The sequence below is a fragment of the Nothobranchius furzeri genome, chromosome 1 (genome assembly GCF_043380555.1).
Source record: "Nothobranchius furzeri strain GRZ-AD chromosome 1, NfurGRZ-RIMD1, whole genome shotgun sequence".
NCBI lineage: Eukaryota > Metazoa > Chordata > Actinopteri > Cyprinodontiformes > Nothobranchiidae > Nothobranchius > Nothobranchius furzeri.
The window spans coordinates 103,915,100-103,921,314 of NC_091741.1; positions in this window are offsets into that span (position 1 = coordinate 103,915,100).

The window sequence follows — 6,215 nt, forward strand, 5'->3', positions numbered from 1 at the left end:
TCAGTGTTTTCTGCTAGACATCTTTGGCACTCTGTTTATGAGGGCGCAATGGTGGTGTTGTAGACTACAGCGGCGTCCTGACCAATCACAAGCTTGCGTTCTCCGTCTCATCTGACATATGCTAAAGCCTGATTTATACTTCTCCGTGAGCTCCACAATGGAGACACTCACACAGAGTGTCGGGACAGGTTTTCACATTAAAACTTCTGTTCAGGCAGCGGAGGGTTGCAAAGCAATTCCCTGCCTGGACAAAAGAGGGCGTAGCACTGTTCTGTGGTATCCGGTCCCCGACAGGGAGCCTAAGTCACTTCTGCATCATGGGTTTCTGGAATAACGAAAAAATGAACGCAAGTCAACGGGGCTAAAACGCTATTGTCTAACCCGCTTTGCCTTACGCCCTGGATCATGCATATGTTGTACTGCAATTTAAATGAAAAGTAATGATGGGTGTTTCGACCACGCCAGTCACGTACTTTGAGATTTATTAGCTTGTAAAAGTTCGTAATTAGCATGACTACAGACTAGAAATTGGCACATCGCATATGTGACGTCACCACATAATCTCCTCTACCCTAGCGTTGCTGCAACCTACCACTGACCAGATTTATGGTGGTTCTTTCCTCCTGTGGGAAGTTTGCTGAACTTACAGCCCTTTTCCGTCAGTTTTCTTCGTGTCTGGTTTGATGACGTCACTTTGGTGAAGTGCATTTTTAGTCCTGGACTTATTTTCATGCAAAACCTAAAATAGCATTTCTCTCCGTTCGAAAATAAGCACGTTCTTGGTATCAAAATGTGTCTTTAAAATTCACGGACATCATATGTGAAATTCATGGCCCATAACAAGCGGAATTAGAAAAGAGCGTTTTTAGCCCCGTTGACTTGCATTCATTTTTTCGTTCTTCTGGAGACCCATGGTGTGGAAGTGACTGTGTGTGTGTGTGTGTGTGTGTGTGTGTGTGTGTGTGTCCTCAGACAGAGATAGCTTCAGTCAGACATGTCTCCAAAGTATCCAGAATGATAATTATTTGCACATGCAGGAAGGCCCCCCTGGTTGATTCAACCCGCCAGTCAGAGGCTCCTCCTAATAGTAGACTTTATTTTGAGTCAGTCAGCAGTGGTGTGTTGGACCATTTCTACCATACCTGGGCTGGTCCTGATGTGAAAGCAGCTACAAATAGGATGACTTGGGTCCATCCATCCATTTTCAGCTGCTTTAGGTCGGGTCACGGGGACAGCAGCGTAAAACTTGGTTTATGCTTGACGCATTCACTTTCCACTTGGTGATGCGGCTCGCGGCTGGAACGAGCTTCACAACTTGCAGCGTTTATGGTTCATGCGGCTCGTCTCTGCGGTGAGCCAATATTCTCCCAAACTGAACGGGGCAGCATGGAGCTCTACGGCATGCATCCAACACTACACCATAGTAGAAGTAGAAATTACTGTCTACAACATGGCATTTCAGCATTTTTAACAGCGTCCTCGTCTTTTCCGACAGTGCGAGCTATTTCTCTCCCCGAATTATTAACAACATGTTGATCACGGTGATCTCTGAGAGCTGAATCATACAAATTTCTGTATTTACGAACCTCTGCCATACTAGATCTTGCCGATCCGCCATGTTTTTCCGCGTCCGTCCGTCCGCGTGGTTAGAAATTTTCCGAGGTGCGCGTTGCGGAAATTTTGAGCCGTGCGGAGACGCGGTGGAGGGGCGTGGTTGTTAAAATGACGCAATTTCGCCGCGCGGAGCTGTGCGGACCTCGCGGACGCGTCAAGCATAAACCAACCGGCTCCCCATGGTGTATTTACTAATGTGTTCATATATTTCAGAGACTTAATAGCACAACTAAATTTGTCCTTCATTCTCCTCTACCTCTTCTCGCGGTCGCCACCTCCAAACCCACGTTTTCCGTCCCCGTTTGCTCCGTATGTTGTACGCCTTCACTCACGGGTGAATAAATGTTAATATTTTCAGACTTTTTCTGCTATACGTTCTTCAATCTGTTCTGGGTCTGCCGCTAAATATCTGTTTACCTTTGTATGGAGCTACAGCGGTGCTGGTGACGAATATACAGGAAGCGGCGTCCTGACCAATCACAAGTCACTTTTGACGGATGTTTGAAATTTTGGGCATGTCTCTGTCACCCTCTGTGAGCCCATCGGAGAGCCCTTGCGCTGACGCATAATGGCGTTGTGTGTCTCTGTCCCAACGCAGACTGAGAAGTATAAACTAGGCCTCAGTTTCTCAGCTGGCCAGGGAACACCTTAAGCCTGATGTATTCTTCTCCGTCTGCGTTGGTGCGGAGACACGTAACGCCATTATGTAGCTACGTCACACCACTGTTGTGCTTGCAAATTTCTGCCCCAGCTCTGTTAGCACAACCTTGATAAAAAGAGACTTGGGGTGTGTCCGAATCCACGGGAAGAATGCTTGTAAGAGTGCGATGATGTCACAGCGCAGCGACGAGTACTGTCCGAATTCCAAGAATAGTCATTCTCGCGTCCTCAAATGCGGCCTCGCTCCGCCCACATTTCGAGGACGGGTCTGTTGTATCCTCACAGAACAAGGCTATCCCGGAGAGCCGCATTGTGGGGGCTTGGTTAACATTCGTGGGGTAACGCTTCACCCATGGATGTTGCTAGCATAGGGAAGCGAGGCAGGGAAACGCCGGAAAAAACCCTGAATGAAAAGAAGACTAAAGGTACGACCGAAGAGTGTAAAAATGAGATGCCGTTAGATGCTATTTTAAAAGCCATTGACTTGCTTGGTAGACGTTTAGATAACCGCATGGAGGACATGCACTCACAAATGGCGCTGTGGCCCAAGATTGACCAGGCTAGAAAGGAGGGGAAGACGGCGGGCTTCAGAGGTTCACACGGCTTCATCAACGGAAAACGGATAACAGGATAATGAACTACAAAGGTGAAAATGACATTTTGTTCGGAGCACTCAGAATAAGGGCTTTCAAAAGTTTCAGCTCCTACCTCTTAGCGGTAATATTATTTTGGTGGTTTTAAACCCATTTATTATTCAGTTGTGTTGTGTGTTTTATGGTTCAACTTAAGACAAATATTTATTTTCTTTAAATGTAAGGGGACTCAAAGACTCAATTAAACGCAAGGCTATCTTTTTATTCTGCAAGGGGCAAAAATCTAACTTCTTTTTTCTTCAAGAAACTCATTCGGACAAAACTGATGAAAAGTTCTGGTCTCAACAGTGGGGAGACAAAATCCTCTTCAGTCACGGGTCCAATCGCTCAGCTGGGACAGCAATATTTTTCAACAAGCTTGAAGGGGAGGTATTAATAGTCAAAGCTGACTCTGATGGACACTGGATTGCATGCATAACGAAAGTAGACGGGGTACTTGTGATGTTAATTAACATTTATGGGTACAATAATGAACAGAAAAACAAATGTCTTCTCTTTATTATTGAAGAATTTAAAAATAAATATGCCATAGACCATATCATAATGGGAGGGGATTCTAATCTAACTCAGGATGAATGGTTAGATAGATGGCCAAGCAAATACTCTTATTATCATCCAAATCAAATAATGAGTGACTTTATGAACCAGAATAATCTAGTGGATATTTGGAGAGAGCAAAATAAATATGCTAGATCCTTTACTTGGAGAAAACCTAATGGTCAGGCATCCTCAAGAATTGACTATTGGCTAATATCTAATGCTATAGCAGACTATAAATGTTCTTCAACAATATCAAGTAGTCCTTTAACAGAGCACTGTGTAGTTAATTTAAACATAACATGTTTACAAGAAGAAAAAAATATATTAGTGATTACTGGAAATTGAATCATAGTCTACTAGAAAATAGGGAATATTGTGACGGCATAAAGAAAATTATAAGAGACACTAAAAAAGATAATGATCTTCAAACAGCTGTACAAAAATGGGATTTTCTAAAATTTTCAATAAGGAAACACTATTTTCTTTAGCAAAAAACTAAAAAGACAAAAAAATGAGAAGGAGTCAAATCTCATTCAAATCATTCTTGATATATATGGTAAAATTGATTGGTGTGAAGAAGACAGAATAAACTCAGCCAAAGCACAAAACGAATAGGATGAAATGTATTTACAGAAAGCTCAAGGAGCTTATATTCGGTCAAGAGCCAGATGGATGGAGGAGGGGGAAAGAAGTACAGCGTACTTCTGCAGGTTAGAAAAACAAAGACAAAGTAAAAACTCTATCTAATCCCTCATAATTGAGGACAAAGAAAGCACAGACTCTAAAAAAATTGCTAAAGAAGTATTTCAATTTTACAGCAAAATCTATGAAGCCTCATTTGATGAAGGAAATGCGGAAACCTTTTTTAAATTAATTCAGCATAATATCCCCAAAATTGAAAACAGTTTTAAAAATGATTGTGAGGTAGACTTGAAATTAGTAGAGCTGGATGAGGCAATAAAAAAGATGCGCTTAAATCGTTCACCTGGTCCTGATGGTCTGACGTCAAACTTCTATAAACATTTTTGGGATGAAATTAAATGTTTACTTCATAATGCTATAAATGAATGTATTAATTCAAATGAACTAATGGTAACAATGAAACAAGGAATAATTAAATTAATACCCAAATCTGGTAAAGACAAACGATTTCTAAATAATCTAAGACCAATAACTTTATTAAACACAGATTATAAAATCCTGACAACTGCATTGGCTACTAGATTGAAAAAGGGTTTATTAAAAGTTATTAGTCCAACTCAATCAGGTTTTTTAAAAGGAAGATCAATACACAATAATATTCGTATGGTTCTTGATATTATGGATTACAAATCTTTGTTCCCAGATGACGGATTGATCTTATTCTTGGATTTTACTAAAGCATTTGACTCTGTGGAACACAGGTTAATACTTAAAACCCTACAATTCTTTGGCTTTGGTGAAAAATTCTTAAATATAATTGCTATGTTACATAAAGATATTAATAGTTCCGTTTCACTCTCTAATGGAACCTGCCCTAGATTTCAAATTTGAAGAGGAATCAGACAAGGATGCAGTCTTTCCCCCCTCTTATTCATTTTAGTCACTGAGCTGCTCATCTAAAATCGTCTAAAGTCCAAGGTCTAAATATAAATGATAAATCTATCCTAGTTAGTCAGTTAGTGGATGATACAACCCTGTTCTTAAAAGACAGAAACCAAATCCCAACAGCTTTAAAAACAAATTATTTTCAGAGGCGTCATGACTAAATCTCACTATTGATAAATGTGAACTAATAAAAATACATGAAGACCTCCTTGTTTAACATCCCTGTTAAAAAAGAAGTCTGCTATCTAGGAATTTATATTACAAATGTTCCGAGTGATAGAAACCAGAAGAACTTTCTGAACACAGTAGAAAAAAACAAGAAAATTTTAAACAGTTGGCTTCAAAGAGATCTGACAGTATTTGGAAGAACTCTTCTAACAAAGATGGAATCCATTTCTAGACTGATATACCCTGCTCAATCATTGGCCATATCTCCTAAAATTATTAAAGAAATAAATAAAATGAATCTTAATTTTATATGGAAGAACAAAAATCACTACATTCGAAAAAGCGATTTAATTAAGAATTAGGAAGATGGTGGTATAAAAGCAATAGATTTTGACATTTTGAATGTAGTATTAAAAATTGAATGGCTTAAATCCTTAATAAATAGAGAGGAAATTTGGCATACAATTCCAAAATTTATATTTGAAAAAGTTGGAGGAATGGAATTCCTATTAAAATGTGATTTTGAAATCCCAAAGTTGCCTCTCAAACTTTCCGAATTCCACAGACAAGTCCTCTTTTTTGGAAAAATGGTTTTCAAACATAACTTCAGCCCACATGATGTTCCGATATGGAATAATAGAACTATTTTGGATAGAACCAAAACCATATTTGTTAAAAGTTGGAAGGACAGAGGAATTTGGTCAGTGACACATATTTTAGACGAAAATGGAAATATTCTTTCAGTTAAGAACTTCAATCTCAAATATGATGTTGATTTTTCTGAAAATGAATATAATAAGGTGATTAAAAATATCCCAAGTGCTCTGGTTCATCTAGTTAAAGCTTCTATCGGTTATATATTTAACCCTAGACTCAAAATATTAGCAGTTGATGGGATAGAAATTTTCAATAAAAAATGTAATAATATTTTCCTGAGAAACAAATTAAACAAAACCTTTTATCCAAACCCAATACTCCGATTCTCGTTACTAC